Source organism: Chlorocebus sabaeus, chromosome 18 (genome assembly GCF_047675955.1).
Source record: "Chlorocebus sabaeus isolate Y175 chromosome 18, mChlSab1.0.hap1, whole genome shotgun sequence".
In the NCBI taxonomy this organism is placed as follows: Eukaryota; Metazoa; Chordata; class Mammalia; order Primates; family Cercopithecidae; genus Chlorocebus; species Chlorocebus sabaeus.
The window spans coordinates 54265377-54290435 of NC_132921.1; the positions used below are offsets into that span (position 1 = coordinate 54265377).

The 25059-nt window shown below is 36.4% G+C and overlaps 1 pseudogene; it reads right to left on the bottom strand.

Moving 5' to 3' along the window:
* Positions 1 to 2934: 2934 nt before the first annotated feature.
* LOC103222590 (E3 ubiquitin-protein ligase ARIH2 pseudogene) lies at positions 2935 to 4415 on the bottom strand (annotated as a pseudogene).
* Between the last annotated feature and the right edge of the window lie 20644 nt (positions 4416 to 25059).

Genomic DNA, 25059 nt, shown 5'->3' on the forward strand with positions numbered 1-25059 from the left:
CTCCAAACAGCTGGAAAATATATTATTTTTTTGAGCTGTTATGTTAAGATTTGTGCCTGTGGACATTTCCTGAAATAAACTCCAAATCTATGATATTTATCTAAGCATATAGGCCAGGAAAAATGGGAATATTATCCAATTAATTTGATTTGCTAGGACCAAATTCCTTATAGTTTTGGTGGCATGATTCTGTGAAATAGTTGGTAATTTTTTAATTAGTCCTGTTTTATGGGACCTTAATATCCTGCCAAGTGTACTTGAGCTTTATATTGCCATTTCTTACTGTTTTATAGCCATGGCCACTTTCCTTTTCCTTTTTTTTTTTTTTTTTTTATTATACTTCAAGATCTGGGTTACACGTGCAGAATGTGCATTTTTTTTTTTTTTTACATAGGTATACAAGCGCCATGGTGGTTTGCTGCACCCATCAAACCTTCACTTACATTAGGTATTTCTCCTAATGTTACCTCTCCCCTAACTCCCCACCCCCCACAGGTCTTGGTGTGTGATGTTCCCCTCCCTGTGTCCATGTGTTCTCATTGTTCAACTCCCACTTATGAGTGAGAACATGCAGTGTTTGGTTTTCTTTTCTTGTGATAGTTTGCTGAGAATGATGGTTTCCAGCTGCATCCATGTCCCTGCAAAGGACATGAACTCATCTTTTCATGGCTGCATGGTTTTCCATGGTGTATATGTGCCGCATTTTCTTAATGCAGTCTATCACCGATGGATATTTGGGTTGGTTCCAAGTCTTTGCTATTGTGAATAGTGCTGCAATAAACATACGTGTGCATGTGTCTTTATTGCAGAATGGTTGATAATCCTTTGGTTATATGCCCAGTAATGAGATTGCTGGGTCCAGTGGTATTTCTGGTTCAAGTTCCTTGAGGAATCACCACACTGTCTTCCACAATGGTTGAACTAATTTACACTCCCAATAATAGTGTAAAAGCATTCCTATTTTTCCACAATCTTTCCAGCGTCTCTTTCCTGACTTTTTAATGATCGCCATTCTAACTGGTATGAGATGGTATCTCATTATGGGTTTGATTTTTTTTTAATTTTTTTTTATTATTATACTTTAAGTTCTAGGGTACATGTGCATAACATGCAGGTTTGTTACATATGTACATTTGTGCCATGTTGGTGTGCTGCACCCATTAACTCGTCAGCACCCATCAACTCGTCGTTTACATCAGGTATAACTCCCAATGCAATTCCTCCCCCCTCCCCCCTCCCCATAATAGGCCCTGGTGTGTGATGTTCCCCTTCCCGAGTCCAAGTGATCTCATTGTTCAGTTCCCACCTATGAGTGAGAACATGCGGTGTTTGGCTTTGTGTTCTTGTGATAGTTTGCTGAGAATGATGGTTTCCAGCTGCATCCATGTCCCTACAAAGGACACAAACTCATCCTTTTTTATGGCTGCATAGTATTCCATGGTGTGTATGTGCCACATTTTCTTAATCCAATCTGTCACTGATGGACATTTGGGTTGATTCCAAGTCTATGCTATTGTGAATAGTGCCGCAATGAACATACGTGTGCATGTGTCTTTATAGCAGCATGATTTATAATCCTTTGGGTATATACCCAGTAATGGGATGGCTGGGTCATATGGTACTTCTAGTTCTAGATCCTTGAGGAATTGCCATACTGTTTTCCATAATGGTTGAACTAGTTTACAATCCCACCAACAGTGTAAAAGTGTTCCTATTTCTCCACATCCTCTCCAGCACCTGTTGTTTCCTGACTTTTGAATGATCGCCATTCTGACTGGTGTGAGATGGTATCTCATTGTGGTTTTGATTTGCATTTCTCTGATGGCCAGTGATGATGAGCATTTTTTCATATGTCTGTCGGCTGCATAAATGTCTTCTTTTAAGAAGTGTCCATTCATATCTTCTGCCCATTTTTTGATGGAGTAGTTTGCTTCTTTCTTGTAAATTTGTTTAAGTTCTTTGTAGATTCTGGATATTAGCCCTTTGTCAGATGAATAGATTGCAAAAAGTTTCTCCCATTCTGTAGGTTGCCTGTTCACTCTGATGATAGTTTCTTTTGCTATGCAGAAGCTCTTTAGCTTAATTAGATCCCATTTGTCAATTTTGATTTTTGTTGCCATTGCTTTTGGTGTTTTAGACATCAAGTCTTGCCCATGCCTGTGTCCTGAATGGTATTGGCCAAGCTTTCTTCTTGATTTTTATGGTCCTAGGCTTATGTTGATTTAAGTCTTTGATCCATCTGGAGTTGATTTTTGTATAAGGTGTAAGGAAGGGGTCCAGTTTCAGTTTTCTGCATATGGCTAGCCAGCTTTCCCAACACCATTCATTAAATAGGGAATCAATTAATTTGATTCGTTAGGACCAGATTCCTTATACTTTTGGTGGCATGATTCTGTGAAATGGTTGGTAATTTTTTAACTAGTCCTGTTTTATAGGACCTTAATACCCTGCCAAGTGTACTTGAGCTTTATATTGCTATTTCTTACTCTTTTATAGCCATGGCCACTTTCTTTTTCTTTCTTTTTTTTTTTTTTTACACTCCAACGCAAATTTATTTTCAAAAAGGGCTCTGTGGTATCCTATAGTTTGTCTTTTTTTGTATAATTATACAAACTTTGAAAGTTACATAAGTTGTAATGATCTAATATTATTAATAGCCATCCAAAAAACACTTTCCCATCCTCTCAACAACCATCCAGGGGGAAGTAAAAGTCCTGAAAAGAGGCCGGTTCAACATGGCCTCTACCCTGGTAGAAACATAAAGTGAAAAGAGAAGAAAACAGAAATTAACTAAGAGGTGTTGCCAGTGTCTCTCAGGAGTGGGGCCCCGGCTGCTGCCAGGGGTCATGAAAGGCAGAGCCTGCAGCATGCAGTATGGCGGCCAGGAGACCTTGCAGCCTTATCTTCCTCACCCCCGCACATCCACATCCCAACTTAGGTGTCATGGAAATCCTTCAGCAGGGTTCTCCCCACCTGCTCGGCTATATGCATCTGCTTCTCCAAGTCCCCTCTGTCACAGCTGTCTGCAGGCTTCACTTTCCATGAGAGGTGTTCGATCTCAGCCTCCAGCTGAGCCTGCTGGTATTCAAACAGCTTCTTCCTGGGTCCAGACTCCATGTAATATGCATATGGATTGGTGTATTGCAGGGTGTATTGACACTTGGCCAAGAGCTTGGCAGCATTCTGTAGGTACTGTCAGTCAATCCATGTCCCCAGATTGTTCATGACCCTCTCCTGAATCTTCTCATGTATCTGCTGGTATGTCTGTGCCTCTAGCTGCAAGCTTTTGTTGTGGTTTTCCCACCTCTCTAAGTAGAATAAGTACTTCTTGAGGCCTTCCCTCTCCTGGGCTTGTTGGCACTGGTTCACAATGTCAGGATTCTCCTTGTAAGTACTGTGATCATATTATTCACTGCCATGAGCCTTCCAATCTTCTGGATACATCCAGTAGAAGTCGTGTATACATTTGGAGCGTTGCATGTGATTGCAGCCTCCATTCTTCTCAATGCAGATGTTGCATTTGGGACAGTCTTTAATGTGAGCACTAATGTAATTGACTGTTTCAGAGTCGTCTGCACACTTCGTGAGCCATTTTCAGATTGTGACACAGTCTTTGGGTGCGTGATATATTTGATGACACTTAAAACAGAAGACCTCATTGCACTGATTGCACTGTATTTGGCGAGCTCTAGGCTCCTGTACCCGAATAACCATGAGGCAGTCTGCACCAGGGCACAGCTGGAGCTGGTAATGACTCTCCACATAGCCCCTGAAGAGGTAGAACCTGTATTTCTCTCTCAATTCTTCCTTGGGAAGCAATGGAAACACAAAGTCCTCTGGTGTATGGAGTGGGACAGTCCTGAGCCATGCGAGAGACTCCCACACCCACACCATCCTTGATGAGAACTGAGCAGTGCTGCTCCCAGCAGCTGCGGCAAAACTGGTGCTGACTGATCAGGGAGAGTAGGTTTTTCTTTTGTGCAAGCTGCATACACACTGCACAATGGTGAGGGGGATGAGATGTGGGAACATGTTTTATGGATTAACCTGAACTCAAGCCTTAATGAGCAGTTGAGCAGAATTGGACTTGTACCTGTCCAAATCTCTGAAACTTGCCAGTGGAAATTGACTAATATAAGTTTAACAACTGAATGAGATACCTTTAGGACAGAGTCTAAGCTGGTCATGTGCTCATTCAGGGCACCCTCAGATTTCTTGTAGGTCAAGTAAGTGAACTGGTACTCCTCGGGATCAAAGGCATCAGCCCCCTGCTGCTCCACATCGGTGGCTAGTCCCAGGTGATAGTCCTCTATGTCCCCAGGGTCTGCATCCTCTTCTTCTTCCACTTCCTCACAATTTCAGTCATAGTGCTCTTCATTGCTGTCAGATGCCTGGCTATTCATGTCCACAGACATCTCAGCATCCAGCCAAGTTGCAGAAAAGCAGTTGCCTTTTCCCCCTCCCCCCAAAAACTACCGCTTTCTCAAATGCATTAGTATTTTTGTTTTCTGTAATTCTTGGAGACCTCTCAGGCAGATGTCACCCAAATATTCTATGTAATATAATTTCCATCAGTAGCTGCAGCTCCGCGGCTGCTGAGCCCAGGCGAGCCAGACCAGGTCAGGCCGGGCCAGAGGGATTTGACTGGGGCCCTGCTGCAGCAGAGGCGGAGGCAGTGGGCCGGCCCAGGTCCAGCCATGGCCACTTTCAATACGTTTAGAAGATAGTGCATACGTATTGACAACTATGTTACACATAAACGTGTCAGAACAAGTGTTTACCTTTTATATTCCCTAATTCGTATTTGGAAAGGAAACTTTTCCCAAACTTGTATTATACTACTAAATTGCACAAGCTGCACATATCACTAATACTGTGAGATTCTGTTTTCTCCAATAAGAAGTTTTAACTTCACAGTTGAAATTCACTGCTTGAAGCTATGTATAATGGGAAAGCTCCATTTAACTAAGATCATTTAGGCATATCACTTCTAGATTCTTGGGCATTTTTAAAGTCAAATTATATAGCAGTCGTCGATCAATTAACCACAAACTGTTTCTGGATGCATACACTGTGATAAGTTTATGTAGAAAACAAAACAATACAGGGAAGTGAGTCATGCACTAAATCTGGTGAGGAAAATATGCCTAAATAGATAATTATAGTATAACATAATACATCTTACAGAAAAGGTAGATACCAGGTATTTTAAAGTTCAAAATTTGAAGCTTTTTGTTTTGTTTTGTTTTGTTATTTTTAGTTTGAAGTTTTTAACCTGCTGAAGTGGAAGGAGAGATTCTTGGGAAAGCTTTACAAAAAAAGATGACATTTTAGCTGAGTTAAAAAGAGTAACTATAGTTTACTCGACAGCAAAGAGATGAGGAAGAAGAAATTCTGGGCGGAAAGAATAGCTTATGGAACATCAAAAAGGCATAGAGGATAAAGACATAGCTGTGGAGGAGAAATATGTGAATTTTATTTTAGCCTTGTCTGTTTATTCTTCTTGCCACATTGGGCAGCTTATGTAGCCTCTCAAATGCCCAATTTTTTTCTTTTTGAAATGGGGAGAATGATTATACCTTACCCTTAAAGTTGAGCAAAAGTTAAATGAGATAAAAATGTCAAATATTTGATACATTCTCTCTTATAATTCTAGTGTTCAAATACTCCTTTCATTTCTCGTGGAGGTACTAAGCCACACAATGTAAGTGGAAAAACTACAGGATAGTTCAGTATAGCATGGGTTGTGTGAGAAATGAGTGCAACAATGGTAACACTCACTTGGATGTTTGTGGTAACAGATAGGAATACCTATGAAAGACTTCAAGCAGGGAAGAGATGTGATCAGATTTTTGTTCTAGCTATCTAACATTGCTAGCAGCATGAAAAAAGGATAAATGAGGCTGGTAAGTGAGGGCAAGGACACTATTGAAATAATGAGGAAAACTAACAAAGGAGGTACACATCAGAGTAGAATGGGGTAGAATCTTCAAGGAACTTAATGAATGATTGCCCAAGGCGAGAAAAAAGAGGAGCAGGAAGAAGTCAGAGAGAGTTAGTCTAGAAGAACTTCCAAACATTATGCTTTAATGACTAGGTGAAATAAGAACAGATAATATTACAAGAAAAAAAAAAATACGATAAACTGCAGACTGTTATGTTGTTCTAACTACCGGAGCTATAGGACCGAGAGCTGAAAGTGGTTTATGAAAACTAGAAGCAGAGGGATGATCTTACAGGAGAAGGTGGTCCTGAGTTGAGCTTTACATAGAAATAAGGTGCACACTGCGAATAGAGAAACAGTTATTAGATGAATTCACAACATGAACGCACGAAGCTGGATCGACAAAACTTTGTAGTACCATATGTCATCGGGCTGCTTTATGTATTTGTTTATTTATTTATTTATTTATATCACATCAGATTCCACAGAGTAAGGGTCCCCAGCCCTCAGGCGGGAATGGGTACCATGGCCTGTTAAGAACCTGGCCGCACAGCCGGAGGTGAGCGGCGGACGAGCCAGCGTTACCACCTGAACTCTGCCTCCTGTCAGATCAGTGGGGACAGTAGATTCTCATAGGATCGCAAACCCTATTGTGAACTGCACAGACAAGGGATCTAGGTCGCGTGCTCCTTACTAGAATCTAACTAATTAATGCCTGATGATCTGAGGTGGAACAGTTTCATCTTGAAACCATTTCCCCCGCCTCAGTCCATGGAAATAGTCTCTTCCATGAAGCCGGTCCCTGGTGCCAAATGAGTTGGGCACCACTGCCATAGAGAACTGGAGACAGCTAGTGGCTTCTATGTACCCAATCATTGTTGGAAAGAGTGAAGGTTAACATAAAATATTTTGAGGAAAGGATGCATTAAAATACAAATTCAAATAATACAACACAGCAGTGTAAAATTTGCCAAAAGTTGGAAAATTACTTGTTTTGTGCAAGTCATTTTGAGCAGAGACACTTGGCACCTGGGAGGTAACAAAGCCGGGCTTTAAACAGATAGGTCTTGGAATAACAGTTTTACTTCCTTAATGAGTTCTACCATATTCAAATTAGAATGATCTATTATTTCAAACAGAATCATCTATAGACACATTATTTTCTCAAGTGTTTGATGCAGCATGACAGTGGTCGTTGAATCACTTTGTATAAAGAGAGTCCTTTTTACTGTTTTTGCTAGTCTTTTGGGTTAAATCTTATTATGTTTTTACTAATAGACATCCTATATGGAATATAGTACTTAAAAGTTAAATGTTGGCTGGGCGCAGTGCCTCACGCCTATAATCACAGCACTTTGGGAGGCCAGGGTGGATGGATTACCTGAGGTCAGGGGTTCAAGACCAGCCTTACCAATATGGTGAAGCCCTGTCTCTATTTAAAATACAAAGATTAGGGCGGGCCTGGTGGCTCACTCCTGTAATCCCAGAACTTTAGGAGGCCGAGGCAGGTGGATCACGAGGTCAGGAGATCAAGACCATCCTGGCTAACACGGTGAAACCCCATCTCTACAAAAATACAAAAAATTAGCTGGGCATGGTGGCGGGTGCCTGTAGTCCCAGCTACTCGGGAGGCTGAGGCAGGAGAATGGCATGAACCCGGGAGGCGGAGCTTGCAGTGAGCAGAGATTGTGCCACTGCACTCCAGTCGGGGCGACAGAACAAGATTCCGTCTCAAAAAAAAAAAAAAAAAAAATTAACCAGGTACAGTGGCAGGTGCCTGTAATCCCAGCTACTCAGGAGGCTGAGGCAGGAGAATAGCTTGAACCTGGGAGGCGGAGGTTGCAGTGAGCAGAGATTGCAACATTAAACTCCAGCCTGAGCAACAGAGCAAGACTCTGTCTCAAGAAAAAGAAAAAAAAAAAAAAGGTAAATGTTAATTGAGGAAGTAAACATACAACTCAGTCAGCAGCAATAAAACCAATACGACTTTAGTTAGTCTACATCATGAAAAGTGGAAGAATGAGAAGTTCAAATATAATATGATCAATGGTGAAGCAACTAGAGATACTGCACCCAGGCGGAAAAGATTTATAAGGGGACATGGTAGTTGTACTCACATATTTAAAATGACTTCATCAGAAATTGGAATTAAATACTTTATATGACCCTGAAGAATAAAACAAGCTTGTGCTTGAGAGTTATAGATTGGTTTGTTTCAGTAAAATATGTGTAAGAACTTTGAAAAAATATGAATGAAATGATTTTCATCATGTGATATTCATGTCTGTATTTCTGAAAGCTCAAAAAAAGTTGAATGATCGCTTTTCTGGGTCTTGTAGAGGTAACACATTCCAACTTGTTCCAAGGGGCTCCATCACTCACCAGGAAACACCTGACATATGTTAGACCCCTTTGGAGCTTCTTATTCATTGTAAAGCTGGAATAATATTACATACCCTGCAGAGGCATTGTGAAGAATATAAAGGTTTGGCAAATCAGAAAGTGACTAACACTTAATGGGCATTTAACACATGCTAGTTGAACATGAATATGAAAGATTCAATTGGGTTTATGACAAGCACCACAGTTCAAAGATAGCTCAAAGAATAAAGCCATCAGGTTTAAAAATACCTATTAAAACACTGGCATATAGAGAAATCCATATACGCCTTATTTTATGAAAATCCTTTATGTCTTTCATGAAGCTTTACAGTTATATATACACCGGAAGACACCAGTCTTTCCTTACCACAACAGAAATCTGGAGCAGAAAAAGTATAATATCAGTAAACATTAAGTTCACCTGCATACAGCAACAACAATACAATAAATTAGTTAAATAAGGTAGTAGTTTATTTCTCTCTTACCTAAGAACAAACTCTGAGAAGACAGTCCAGTTCTGGTGTGGCAGCTCCATATTCTTCAGGGTCCCAGCTTCCTCTCCTCTTGCTTTTCTAACCATCTTTATTGTCCTGCCCCATGCTGCAAGATAAGTGTTCATTTTCCAGTCATAATTGTATGCACTTTGGTCCCTGGGAAGGAAAAGCACAGAATCCGAGAAAGCAGATACAGTCACCCATTCCTTAACAGTAGAGACGAGTTTTGAGAAACACATCTTTAAGTGATTTGGGTGTTACGCGAACATCATAGAGTATACTTACACAAACCTAGATGGTATCCGTATCTGTATCTATATCTATATTTAGATCTATATCTACATAGAAATAAGATGTCCCAGCACCATTATTCTCCCTACTTCATCTGCAATGCCAATATCAAGTGCCATAAATCAGGTTTCCATATATGTGCATTATAATCTTACTAGCCCACCATCATATATGTGTTCCTTAGTTGACTGAAACATCCTTATGCAGTACATGACTGTAGTGTGGACACAAAATGCTTTCAATGACATCTTATTGGCCAAAACATAATCATTGATTATGTCTCTGTGCAAGTGATGCTGGGAAATAAAGTCTTTCAGCTAGATGGCGAAATGTCCACTGAAAAATTGAAGTTCTTATTGGAACGAATGGCCAAAGAATATTGAATTGGCACCTCTGCCACAGGTGGATGTACTCCAGCATAGAATTTTCTTTAGGAAGTAACTTTATACCTGAACAAATGTAGGCTTTAATTCCCAGAAATTCATATGCTTATAGCCAAAATTATTTTCCCCTCAAAAACATTTAAATAAAAGGTGACTACCAATCCACGAATGTGCTAGAAAATGTCAAAAGACATTGTATCAGTTTATCCGGTACTCAGAAATATGATTTCCCACCATACCCACTAAGACCAACTAACTTCAAGTATCACACTTTAACCTTGAAAACAAAATGTATTAACTTGTGGAATTATCAGTTATACATAATTTGGAAACTTAGAAATTATGTATATAAATTTAATTTTCCTAGTTTTAGAATAGTAAGGTTTTTTATAGCAGTATTAAACAAATAAGATAAAATATTTATATGTAGTTCATTCCCTACTTTTAAGAAAATCATGCCATCACCCTACAGAAAGTATTTATTCTTATATATTTGGTTAGAGGATAATTCATTCAAAATAATTCCAATTGAAGTGTTTGTAACATGAAAGATGATCCAAGACACAGGATTGTTTCACAGGGATCGAGATAGCTATCTTATATATACAGGTGACATTTCTTCTTACTGGGACTCTTTTATTAAGTGTTTAAGTTACAATGAAGCCATATTTATGATTATAAAGAAAAAATTAAGTTTTAGCTGTATACTCAAAAAGTAATGGTTATGAAACAAAAGAAAATATTTTACTATGTCTGTTTTAAAAATTTCAAATAATTCAACTAAAGAGATTTTTTAAAATAAGTCATAAATATAGAAGATATCATTCACCTAAAATTTATTAATAATGAAGTCGGCAAATGTTGATTTTTTTCTTTATGTAATTCTTCATGAATTAATTTTACAAATTGATTTACGATATACTATTATTTCTCCTGTCTAATACATTTCAATAAATGTTTATAATATAAAAAATATTTTATTTAAAATTATAAACGTGTTTAACCTCACTCAAACTACCAAGGTAAACTAATAATGTAACCATCAACATTGATGCACAAATAATTTTTGAATTATCTGTCCAATTCTTTCCTTTATTATACACTTATTTCAATTTATTTGAAATAGAAATTTTCATAGTATAAAAAGGTAACTTTGGAGGAGCTGGAAACATATCCATTACCTGAGATATGAAAATATCTAAGAAGAAAAATATATTTTAAAAGAAGCTTTAGAAACATGCTTAACATAATATAACTGGATGTTAAATCTGTGTTGAATTCAGTCATTAGTAAATGATAAAGTTCTAAAATTACCTATATTGTCATTTGCTTAAAAATGTGGGAGAATTCTAGCACTCAAAGTTTCTATTCTTTGACTTTAATGTAATACAGTGAGAACTTCATTATAATGTAGTGTTCAAAACATATTGCCAATTTTTTTAATAAATTCATTTTGCTTTTAAGCTAACAGTTTATAAGCAATTTCAAATGGGAGTTCTTGAAGTTTTTAATGGTATCCATCTTTAATGCAGCTCTTTTTTATTTCATTAAAAGTAAATTATGTTTCAAAATCTAAATTCACTAATTGAAATATTTACAATTAACAACATAAATGCACTTTCTTAATTAGAAGCTCATCATCTCTCAAGACTTCAATAACAGTTCTTAATGTATCTCCCACTCCCTAATCCCCTTCAACCCACAACAAAAAGTGTGATTAATATTGGGAAACAAATTTGGAACATTTTAAAGTAATTTTTATTTGTCTGTGCCAAATTAGCCAAAACAATTTTAACTTATGTAAAATAAGTCCTTTATTCCTATACACATCTTTATTCTTACATGGAAATTCTAAACAGAGAAAATAACAATTGCCATCATATATTGAGCACATACTAAATTTCACTTTTTATATTACCCACTTTTCTCATATTATTTCACCTTATTATCGTAACATCAGTATAAGAAAACCATTGCTCTTTTGAAACAAAACCCTGGAATGTTATTTAATTGGCTTAAGCTTTCACTACAGATAGTTAGTGGCAGAACTGTGATTCAAGACCAAATCTATTATTTTAAATGGTGTTCTCTTGACCATTATACTCTACTGATTTGCAGTCATTCTTGACAAAAACAAACAGCAAAAATCAATCATTTAAATGTATTTGCATATTCTGATTTGTAATAATATTTTTGTTTTATTTTTAATTTTATATATAGTATCTCTGACCATTAAAGACATGTAAGCTATAGGTAAAATAGAAGTAAATATGAACCTGTTTCTCTTGAGCTGATTAAATTCCACATGGTTAAGACATACTCAATGCTTTCACAAAATATGAAACACTTAGAAAATATATTAAACAACTAAGAAATATAAATATTCTGTTAATTATTTGAATTGTTCTCATTACAACGTGGCTTCTTCTGACAGATATATTTTGCAGAAACTCTATACTGTTAGGGGGTTGACTTGTTCATGTATCAAGCAGCTGAGAGCTCTAAAAGACAAGAATTGGGTTCCTAGTATGTTAAAAGCAGCATTGCTACCTTTCTTTCCTCATATTGTGTCAGTGTGAACTCTTTGATGTTTGTTGGTATGTGGTAAAGTTCTGCTGGTATTTGCTAAGGAACCTAGTCATGGCCAAAACTACCCTCCCATCTGCATATTCCCTCATTTGAATTCTTGAGAAAGTGGCACAAACAAGGAGCAGTGATCATTTGGGAAATACAAGCACAAAGTTATCAATAGTCAATTGCACAAAATGCTCACTTTACAGTTCTATAATAAATCTAGATATAACACAACCTGGACTCAAATGAGGAACATTAAAGCACAATGTATTGAAACTTACCAATAAGATTAACAACTGCTCAGTTTCCTCTTGTCCTCTGTCCTTCTCTCTCACCCTTTTCCTTCCTCCTTCCCTTCTTTCCTTCCTTCTTCTCTTTCTTCCTTCCTTTTCTTCCATCTTCCTTCCCTCCTTTCCTCTTCTTACCTTCCCTCCTTCTTTTTTCTTTCCTCCCTTCCTCTCTTCCCTCATTCTTTCTTTTCTTCCTTTCTCATTTTTTTCCTTTTTTCTTCTTTTTACCAGGTGCTAGTAAGTAAAGCAGATATTTCAATATTATTTTTTTCTGTTTCTTAATGTTATTCTGCCCTTGGTCTGCTGTTGTCTAGGCATATTTCCTTGAAGATTCCTTTCATTTCCTTTATGTGAATAGATTCCATATCTGTTTTTCTGGTCTTTAAGTCTTCCCTGATGTGTGGTCTAGCATTTCCTTTGCCTTCTTGACACAGCTTATTGACACAGATTATTGTACTCTAAATTCCATGTGTTGAAAACTGAAATTGTAACTGTCCACTAAAAATAACTTATCCAATAAACAATACAAAAGATAAATAAAACACACAGCTGGTTCTTGGAAAAGATAAACATAACTGATAGGCCATTAGTTTGATTAATCAAGAAAGGAAGAGATGATTCTAATCAACTGAATTAGAAACGAAACTGGAGTCATTACAAGAAACACTACAGAAATATAAAAGATCATTTGAGACTACTATGAACACCTCTATGCACATAAACAAGAAAATATAGAGGAAATGTGCAAGTTCCAGGAAACATATAACCCTCCTAGATTAAATTAGAAGAAATAGAAATACTGAACAGACCAATAACAAGCTATGAGATTAAATCAGTAATTTAAAAATTGCCAACAACACAAAAAAGTCCAGGGCCAGATGGTCACCCATTCAAAGAAGAAAGGGTGCTGATCTTAATGAAACTATTCCAAAAGATTGAGAAGGAGGAAATTCTCCCTAACTCATTCTATGAAGCCAATATCATCCTGATACCAAAATCAGTACAGGGCATAACAAAAAAGGACAACTACAGACCAATATCCCCAGTGAACATAGATGTAAACATTCTCAACAAAATACTATCTAACTGAATCCAATAGCATATCAAAAAGATAATACACTATGATCAAGCGGGTTTCATCCCAGAAATTCAGGAATGGTTTAACATATGCAAGTCAATAAATGTGAAACATCACATTAACAGAATTAAAAACAAAAGACATGATCATTTTGATAGATGCAGAAATAGCATTTGATAAAATCTAGCATTCCTGTAGAACACAAACAGTCAACAAACTAGGCGTAGAAGAGACTTACCTCAAAATAATAAATGCCACATATGACAGACCCACAGCCAACATCATACTGAATGGGAAAAAGTTGAAAGCATTTATGCTGAGAACTAGAACAAGACAAGGATGCCCACTTTTACCACTTCTACTCAACATAGTACTGGAAGTCCTAACCAGAGTAATCATGCAAGAGAAAGAAATGAAGGGCATCAAATTGGAAAAGAGGAAGTCAAGCTATTGGTGTTTGCTGATGGCATCAAATTGGAAAAGAGGAAGTCAAGCTATTGGTGTTTGCTGATGGCATGACAGTATACCTCGAAAACCCTATAAACTCCTCCAAAAGACTGCTAGATTTGATAAACACATTCAGTAAAGTCTCAGGTTACAAAATCAATGTACAAAAATTAGTAACCCTGCTATACACCAACAATGACCAAGCTGAGGATAAAATTAAGAACTCAACCCCTTTTATAACTGCTGAGAAAAGAGAACAACAACAAAACGCTAGGAATATACTTATCCAAGAACGTGAAAGACCTAGACAGGAAAACTACAAAACGCAGCTGAAACTTTCTCATTTCTACTGATGTCACCTTTATAGTCACTCATCTGGGTTGAAAACATGAGAGTCGTTTCCAATTCATTCTCTTCTCTTCTCTTCCCTCTTTGAGTCCCACTGATCCCATCCTTATTCAGGTTTTCTTTATTTCTTTCCTTGACTAAGAGCATTCCTCTTGACTGACTTCCCTCCTCTCTGCCTCTCTCTTTCTCAATTCAACTTTCATATTGTCATATTAATCTATCTAAAATTTAGGTCAAACTACATCATTGAAGAGACTCAGAGAAATTTACTTTTATCTGTGGTAGTCCTTATAATATTCCCTGAATTCAGATATAAGGAACTAGTTAATGCTTTCCAAACTTCCATAATCCAAGCTTTACCTTTTTTGTTCATGCTGTTTCTTCCCTTCTGCTTCAATCTTCCTCTCTTTCCTTAAGACCTAACTCAAACCTCACTTCTGTATGAGTTTTTGTCTGAAACTATAATAACTATGCTATCTGAACCCCTATATGCATTTAATAAATATGTACCTTATGATACTTATCATAGTTCATTCTATAATTTAGTTATAATGTTTGTCTCATTTTCTCTTCCCTCTTTCCAATAACTCTAGTTCTTCATATTTTTTTCTCCATAACGCCTAGTAAAATGGTCAGCAATTAACACATATTTATTAAGTTTTATAGAATTAAATACTAAATGTATTTTATAGTATTAAAATGTAGTGTACAAATAATAGTCTAAATTAGGCATGAGAAAAAATCATATTTATATGATTTAAAAACTAAAGGATACCTTATAGATCAACTACGCAACACTAGCATTCATAATTAAAGAATTTAAGATCCAAAAGTTTGGCTCTCTACCTCAAGACATGTAACCAACCAGTGGCAGAGTCACTGGAATCCCAGCTTGTTTTCTCCCAAGGTGATTATTAATTGGTAAGTTAAACTGCCGATTTGAAACAACTAATATGCAGAATGGGATGTTAGATATGTCTACAACTTTCTTTCTCCCTTTTTGTTTATCAAGTGCAAGATAAAGTCTTCCTATTAAATCATATTCAAATATTAACAGAGTTTTTGGTAAAAGTGGTAAAATATTGCCAGTCTAAAAAAATCTTCATCCAATTTCTACTCAATTTAATGAAAACACATAGTCAAAGGCACTTTAAATAGAAAAGAAAGCACAACCTCTTGTCATAAACTTCAAAACTTGAGGGCCACAATAAACACAGTTTTGGTGAGACCCCTGTGCACCCTATATCCATTCTGACCTCTGCACTGGAAGTGGTACATTTATAAAATCCTAGTAAATTTTATAATATTATAATACTTGAACAAGAACAAATGGCATGGATATTGTTTTCTTACTTGGAGGAAGTGAAAATCATTTCCAAGAGAAAGATGTGAAATAGGAGAGGTAAAAAATTAGGATATGCTTTCTCTGATATTAAAAAAAAACAAACAAACTAGGCTTTAGGGATTCTTCCTGAGTTGAGGTAATGACATCAAGTTGCAAGGGTATTCCCCATGGGAACAGGAAGTACTTCCCAGTGGGTGAAGTAAATCCTGGTACAGAATATTTTGCTCATTTTTACAAAGTACCACAGACTAGTAGTTTCAAGTGGGTTCTATCTCAGCTCAGCCTCCTTACCATAAGATGGACTACAGCAAAGTCAGTAAAACACAATCACAGTCCTTGAACTCTGAGTCAGAGGAGATGACAACCATGCCTCAATAATGATAAAAGGTGAGTAAAACAGAAGTCACTTATATGAAATTGAATTATTTATTTCAAAAGTCTGAAAAAATTTTCACTTCAAGTCTGAGCAAGTTTTAAAAATAAGCATACCAGAGAAATAAGCAGAAGCAAAAATGAGAAGAACAAATGAACACATCAGAAAAAAGAAAAAAAGAAAAAATACAATCTGGAAAAAATACAATACAGGGAACAGAAATTGCATTTCTATGATAACTGCACTATAGAAGAACTTAATGAAAATTTACTTTTGATAAAACAAGAGATTAAATCAAAAATAAAACCAGAACAATAAAATGAAAATTTAAATTACAGAGTTAAGAAAACATTAAACTCAAAATAATACTAATAAGTATAGTTTTGGGATGCCCCTTAAAATGAGCAGTTTCCTGATTAATCACACATAGAGTGAGTTCAACCTCTCACACACCAGATCTTCCAGTTAATATATAAGTTCACTCTTACATATAAACAGACAGGTGAAGATTTATAGATAATTGAGAAAAGTTTTCAACATGAACTATAGACAGCAACAACAACATAATTAAAAAGACAAGTGAAAGAAACAATGCAGAAAGGCAAAGGCATTGAATAAGCATTTCTCCAAAGATGGTAAACAAATACCAAATGAGCATAAGAAAAGATGCTCAGCATCACTATTATGGAAATGCAAGTCAAAACTACAATGAGATATCACCTTGACCTCATTAGGATGGCCATTATCAAAGCAAAACAAAACCCCTGAAAATAACAAGTGTCAGTGAAGATGTGGAGAAATTGGAACTCATGCACTGTTGGTAAAAAATGTGAACGGTTCATCTGCTATAGAAAACATTATAGAGGTTCCTCAATAAAATTAAAAAGAGAATTACCCTATGGTTCAGCAATTCCACTTCTGGTAATATCCAAAAGGACTGAATGCAGATATTCACAATAGCCAAAATATAAAAACAACCTAGATATCCATGAGTGGATGAATTGATAAACAAAATGTGGCATATGCAGACATTGCAATGGAATATTATTCAGCCTTAAACAGGAAGAAATTCGTGCTACAAGATAGATAGACCATGAGGACATTATGCAAAGTGAAATAAGCCAATCACAAAAAGGCAAGTAATGTGTAATGCTACTGCAGTATACAGAGTAGTCAAATGCATAGAACCAGATGGTAGAATGGTGGTTTCTGGAAGCTTGGGGAAGAGAAAAATGGGGGCTTGCTGTTTAATGGGCATAGAGTTTCAGTTTTGCAATAATTAAAAATTCTGGAGATTAGTTATACAGCAATGTAAATATACTTAACCCTACTGAACTGTGCACTTAAAAATGACTACGACAGTAAATTTTGTGTTACTGGTATTTTATCATAAAAAAGACGGATTAGAGAAATTGTATATCCTCTGTGAGCCAGAATTCAAATCTAGAAAAAAGGAATGTTTGGAAAGCAAGAAAGAGGTTTGGAAAATCAAATATTTGATAGCAAAACTAAAAATTCAACAAAAAGATGGGAAAATAAAATTGAGGAAATCTCCAAGAAGAACAAAAAAGACAAGATTAAAAATGTTAAAAATTTTTTAAAAATTAGCCTAGGATTCAGATTTTCAGAAAATGTGAGTTACAGAAAGAGAAAACAGAAAGGAGCAAATTGCCACAGAAATAGTTCATTAAATCTCATCAAAACACAGAATATGAAATTTCAGAATGAAAGTCTCCATGAACCAGACAACAAAATGAGTGGAAAAAAACTCAAAATTAGGTGAAAGTTTTACAAATCTTTAGAATCCTTGGAATAAAAGGAAGATTTCAATGGCTTTAGGAAAGTGAAGAGGAGAAAAACAAGTAACCAAGAAAACAAAATCAGGATATGGAAATTTAATAGACTTTTTGTCAAAATCACTGTAGTCTATAACAATGAAGTAGTGCCTTTAAAATTGTGAGAAAACATGGTCTTCACCTAGAATTTTCCATACAGATTGTCAATCAAGTGTGAAGGATGGATAATGAAATTATAAGATAGGTAAGGTCTCAAAAATTTTCCCTTGATATACTGCCAGGGAAAAGCAACTGGAAGATTGGTACGTTTAATATAATTTATTTACTGGAGTTATAATAATTATACTATGGAAGATAGAGACACATAATGCTGATAATACAGAATCCAATTGAGTGGATATACAAATAGACCGAAAGGAACATGGCGAGAGAAAACCTAAGATCATAATTGTAAAGCAAGCCTAGAGAACAAATCAGTCCACATAGAAGCAGAAGAGCGTTGGCCTCCAGGGGGCATGTTGCCAAGAAGATAATGATTGTAATAGAGTAACTGATGTATTTCTGTGGACTTTCTAGATCATCAGTAATGTCAATGAACTTAGTGATTAATGAATTATACAGGAAATGGAGCAAATAAAAGAAAATCGAGGCTGTCATTAATTCCAGGGCAAATGAAACATTGCACAAGTAAAGGCTTTGTAATAGTAGTTCAATACTTCCCTTAGCTGTAAATCATATTTACAGTGTAATGAAGTGATGACTACTAAAAATGGACTTAACCCAAAAGAATGATATATAAACATTAGGAACATGAGAAGAAGATAATCCCTGACCCTCCCCCTTAAAAATATATGAGTATATTTCATGAGAGAAAGCTATTAAGTCATATTTAAAACAGAAAGACGAAGAGATGATTTAAGAATGCTATTTGTAAATATAGAGACAATTAGCAGAAGAAACTGTTCAATGGGTTTAAAGTAAGGCCTCAGTGGATTAGAAATCAGTAAAGGGGGCAATAGGAAGCTCAATGCTTTCATCATAGGCTTTTATAGTACAACTATTTGACTTTTAAAATTATATATGGGGAAAATGTTATTTAAGTAAACAAAAAAAAAATTTAGAGATTTTTCATGTCTCTAGAAAGAAAACAAGTAGGACTGTTGGGCAGAAGAAAGGCTAAAATCTGCAAAGAAGTAAGGAATAAAATTGTGATGTAAGACCAGTGTACAACCAAGTCATGAATCCATGTAAGTAAACAATCAGGCATTTTTAAATACTCTAACCTACGGGCAATTCACCATCATGGGAGTTTTCTTTTTAAATACATAAATGTAGTAAAACCATTTGAACATAAAATTTAGCCAATGAAAAGATACATGTAAAAAGAGGAAAATAGTACAGGATTATATTTATGAAACAGAATACAAATGTTGTAAAATTTGACAATTAAAATAAAATCTAACTTTAAAAAATTGAAATGTATTGGAGTGAAGGTGGGAGAATTTGTAAGAGGTGTATTAAATATTTTACAAAGCCTATCTAAAATTAAAATATGTGCTTCAAAAAATAGAGCACAGTGATTCTGATCTTTTGGTCTTTCTCTCATAGTTTTTCCATAAATTCAGAGGGAACTATAGTAAATAATTGTCAAAATAGTTGCTATTTATTCAGATGCTTTGCTATTTTTATAATCAAGCCAGAATAAGTTGAACAATTTTATGGATTAGCATTCATAGTACCACCCTGTTTTACAGCATTTGATCTCCCTATCAAACCATATTTTTATCTCTACATCCTTCTAACTGCATTTGTCAGAGAAAGACATCTGAATGTTGTTAGCTTAATGTTAACATGGTTATTTTGAGGGTTTTGTTTATTTTCTTCTTTGTATTCTTGTTAGTTGTCTGAGTGCTTTAACATGAGGCTGACTCATATAACCGTTTATTAAAAAAAGATGAAGAAAATTGTAAAATATCTGGTAACCAAAAAGTTCTGTCAAAGGAAAAGAAGAAACACAAATACCCATTAATGTCAATGAGGAGATCCCAGTCCAAGTTTTCTATTACACCGATTGGCAGAAGTTTTCCAGAAGATCTGGAATCCATGACTATCTAAGGAAGCCTTCCCACCCCAGGTGTTTATCTTCAGTTTTACCACCATGTTCTTCCTCTACATGACAGGAAACTTTGTAAGTCTGACAGAACATCATGTCTCTCTCTATGCACTTTGAATCCCATTTTCTCAAGATAGTTTAACCTCATTTTCCTCTTAATCAGTTTCTAGGTTTTTCTTATAAGGCTAAATCTGACTTCAGACCTAGAATATGCCAGCCACTTTAAATGTGTCCATGACAGTCTTCAGTATTTATTCAGAGAAGCTCATTTTGCCCTTTACACTCCACTGTATATTTGTCCTATTCTTTCCTGGTGTAAACTAAAAACAAAATCTTACGATCCTCACTAATTGAACAGATTTCCTCTTGGCCAAGAGGATCCCAGGAAAACCTTAAAAACTGAATTTCTAGACACGACAAGATGGGAGATCAGACATGCCTCATTATAGCCCCCTCCCTTTTGCTGTTTAGACACAACAACTGTATTAATGTTAAAATGGAGATCATAAGACTGACAGAATGGACTGTTTGTGACAATAAAGTACTAAATTATAAACAGGACCTAAACCATTCCAAGCAATGATTTAAATCATGCCCAACTATGGTTAAAAAATATGCTATGTTCTAACTGCCACAATGTTCCTTTTTCTCTAGGAGCTAAACAAGCACAGGCCTTTAGATAACCAGTTGAAGCAACTGCAGGTCACCAACCATCAGACACTGACTAATTGAGCCTCCCACCCCTACCTCCCTGCCAACCATCTCACTCCTCACTCCTATTCCACCAACCATAGCTACAGCTTTGATTAGACAAGAGACTGGTTTCTGCAACTTTCTCCTGATAAGACCAACAGTCATGGACTGGTTCTGACCAGTTTACAGAGGCTGTGCAATGAGTGCCTTGGTATCCTGAAAAGACCTTTTGACTTACATAGAACCTAAATATAATTAATTTAAATGCTAGGTTTCCACCCCAGGGTGAACATGAGTCATATGTTACCTACATGTTTGTTCACTACACATGCATCAGGACCACCTTCATGAATATTCATAACTCCTCCTTAACCCGTTGAATATGTATGTTTAGCCAATCTTTTCAGCAGAAAGCTCCTACCTGAATACCTTCACTTTCCAAGTGCCTGGTAATGGCTTCAGCCTGAAGCACACTTCCCAGCCTGTCAGAATGGCCACCTTGCAGGCTGTAATACTTAATAAGAAAAATGTCTCCTTTTCCAAATTTATAAAGATCTTGTGATTTTTAAGTTAACACTGGATTGCTGTCTCCCAGCCCACACCCCACTCTTGTCATACTGACCACACTTCACTGCTAATCGTGCCCTAAAAATCCCCGTGCTCTGATAGGCAGGTTGATCTGCTTCTCAGAATGTACCACAGACTTGATTCTGGCATGTATCCTGTTTCTATGCACTGGAGAAGCTGGACAGCTCCACGTCCCTCCTCACTATGCCTCCTCTGGTGTAAGGCAATGCAGGGCGACTCTTGAGAGATCTGTGTGGCAGTTACACATCAAACAAAATGTTATTCAAAAGACTGTCTGTAGAATTAATAATCAAAGACAAAAACAGTAGCTAAGAAAAAAAAGTAAAGCAGGCACCCAGATGTAAAGACGGTGAACCATCAGAGTGAAAATTCATAAATAGAAGATAAGTGGATAAGTCTCTCTCCTAATGAGGGAGATGGGAAAAAAATAGAATGACAAATGATTTCTAAAGTGGTTGAGATCCAGGTGGTTAAGAATCTAAATTGGGGGATTGTTTTAAGCAGGCCAATGCTAAAAGGAGTTAAATCTGTACTTGTAGGAGTGCAGATTATTTCATGCATTTAGGGCTGAGTGAACTAGCTTTAGGTACACTCCGGGTATTGTTGAAGGTCCTGGGATCCTTATTTAGAACCAACTCTGATATCTGGTGTAACTGCTAAAATGCACAAGATATCTGTTATAGATAAATATGTTGCAATATTCATTATGCTTAACCTTCATTCTCCATCCTGCTAGATAGGATCTCAGAGCCCTGTGCCATCCAAGATGGGGCAGCTAAAGATTAAATTCCAACTCTTGCACTTGGCTTATTCTTTTAGGATACACAATGTACCCATTTAAAAAAATCTAGAGAAGAACGATACTCTTATCAACCCTGTTCTCTAGCTGGACCCAATGGCAAGTATGACTGCTATAAGACCAGAATATGTACCTTTCACAGACTCTTTGGTTCTGCTCCCAGTTGGTTTATGACACTGAAAGCGGCACATCAGGGCTCCTTCTCTAAAAGGGGGCTTTAGTCAATGTCTATGGCATGCAGTTTCAAGAAAGTGATCTCTTGTGTGTGCTGCTTAGGCTCTGTCCTGCTGTCCCAGAATCCAGTTTGCTTTTTGCCTGGGATATGAGTGAGAGATGTATCAGCTTGGCACTCCTGCCATTACTTAGCTTAGTGGTTTAGAGTATAAGCCCCAAAATCAAGCTCAGAAATTAGATGGACTCTACTACTCACTGCCTGTGTGAACATGGGTAAATTTCTTAAATTCTCTGTGCCTGTTTTCTTGTCTGTAAAATTGAGCTAATTATACTACCAATTTTTAAATGTGAAAGTATGTTAAATTAGAAAGTTGCACAGAGACAAATGAAGTTGCAATCAAAAAGATTCAGCAAGAGGATCACAGAAAATCCACAAGTACCCTATGAAAGAGTCAGCTTTAAATATCAGTCAGTCTCAGAGAGCATGAAGACAATATTGAGGAAGTAAGAATTGTCATAACCTCCTTACCTCTCCTCCTTACCCTCTACCCAATCCAACCAAGGAGGGATCCGAAAACAGACTAAGGAGAAATGGAGATAAAGGAGAATCACAGGAAAATCCAATTATATTTCTCTCCCCTTAGTTAAGAGAGGAGGGTCATTAACTTGCACTGAGGAATGAAGTGTTTATTAATATATCAAAATGCCATTCTAATAGAGACTGGTACCTTGAAGCAAAAAAATAACTTTACCTAAAATCCATCAGAGAAATTGTGTGACTTCCTGAGTTTGCATTCAGTGACTGGAGCGACACCACCTCCACAGAAGGTGTAAATGGACTGTAAGGGTGAAAATACAGGTAGGTTCTGGTTTCTTCCCATGGGTCCTGCTTATTCTATACATGGAAGATCATTGTGAAGATTAAATTAGTTGACACATATGAGTTGTTTAGGATAGCACAAGGCACCTGTGGGAGCTCAGAAAGCTGACCAATAAAGTCATCATCATCATCATCATTATCATCATCATCAATACCAGCTAAAACTTTTCATAACAGATCATGTCTATTTTATGCATTACAAAGCCTACTTTAAAAAATCCCTTACAACTTTCCTCCTCATCAAAATCCCTCTGGACAAAACCAAACAAACAAAAACAAACAAACAAAAAACATTAGTGTAAAATTTCCCTACCTTCCATTAAATTCAAAGATGTCTTTCTCTTTTCCTTTTAGTTCATATTCACAATTGAATCTTGGTTCTGCCACCTCTGAGTTGAGAGAGATTTTAATTGGGTCATTTTACCTCTTGGAACCTCAGATTTCTCTTCTGTAAAATGAATGTGTTAACACCTACCTTTACAAGGGATGTGGGAATATTTGAGCTGCTGTATTTTAAGTGTATGCTACCTACTAAAATACTCATGTTTCAATGTGCTAAAAGGACCAGGGAGACATGGCCCTCCTGAACCCATCTCCCATGCTCCTTCTGCCCTAGACACAGCGAAAGTTGAATCATGTCAATCTTCTGCTCAACACTTTCTGATGTTTTTTTGTTTTGTTTTGTTTTGTTTCACTCTAAGTAAAGGCCACAGTTCTTATAGTGATCTATGAGATCCCATAGGATCTGCCTTTGGATCACATGATCTCCCATTATAATTACTCCATATATGGAAGTTCAACTCCCTTGCCCCCTCTCTTCATGGTACCAGCCAGGTAAACTTCAACCCTAGGGAAACCAGCTTTCTATTTATTCCTTGACAGTAGCTGAACAGTTAAACATGACTGAATAAAAACACTCTGATGCTGACTGGAGCACAAACCTCAAATGACTATTCCCAGCATTCTTTATAGAGGTCCCCTAGTCAATTTTCTTTCCCTTTCTCTAAATATCTCTTTCACATTTCTCATCTCTCCTCATACCATCAACATCTGACTCCTCATCACTCTCAGATGGCAAAAATGAAGCTCCTTACCCTTCTCACCATCAACTCTACCAGGCTGTATGTATGTATTGATAAGCATTGCCAGGTTTTTCATTATAGCAGATGAATTGCTCATATTCTAAAACCCACCATTCTATGGGCTTCCATCCACTCTCACTTTCTCAAGAACTTTGCCCCAGTAATGATTCCTCAATTTCCTCTGCATCACCTACATCAGTGCAAATGCATACTGCAATTTCTCTGATATTAAACAAAAAGTCTCTGATACCATATCTCTATGTAGCTCTGAAATAAATCTGCATTGCTCCACAGAAAAAAAAAAATCCTCACAAGAACTGTCTGTATAGTTTCCATCTTCTCATCTCCCATTCTTCCATGATTTTAATTTAATCAGGTTTTTGTCTCCAAAACTCCACAGAAAACACTTTCTTCAAGGTCACTAATACCTTCATATTGGCAAATGCAATAGTCAATGTTTTAAGGTGGTTTAGTTTCTTTTTTGTCTTTTTCTTTTCTTTTTTTTTTTTTTTTGAGACACAGTCTTGGGTGTCAGCCAGGCTGGAGTGCAGTGGCACCAACATGGTTCACTGGAGGGTGACTTGTTCATGAAATTCAATGTGAATGTTTATAACACAGTGGCCTTGATATAATGTTATAGAAATTAATTTTAAGGTCAATATTATTCTCTGTTTCATCTATTCTGTGTTTCATTCAATATCATTCTGCTGTTACAAGTAACTAGGTATGATTCATTTATTTCACCACTAAACAATATTTTTCTATATGAATATATCTGGTTTTCTTTAATCGAATGCACTTTTCTCATTTTTCTCTTAAAGATATGTCTAAATCTCTAGTAACCATCCTTGTATGTGACTCCTGGTGTATATGTATAACATTTTCTCATGAGTATATAGAAGGAATTTGAATCTGTTAACTTCAACCCTAGGGAAACCAGCTTTCTATTTATTCCTTGACAGCACCTGAACAGTTAAACATGACT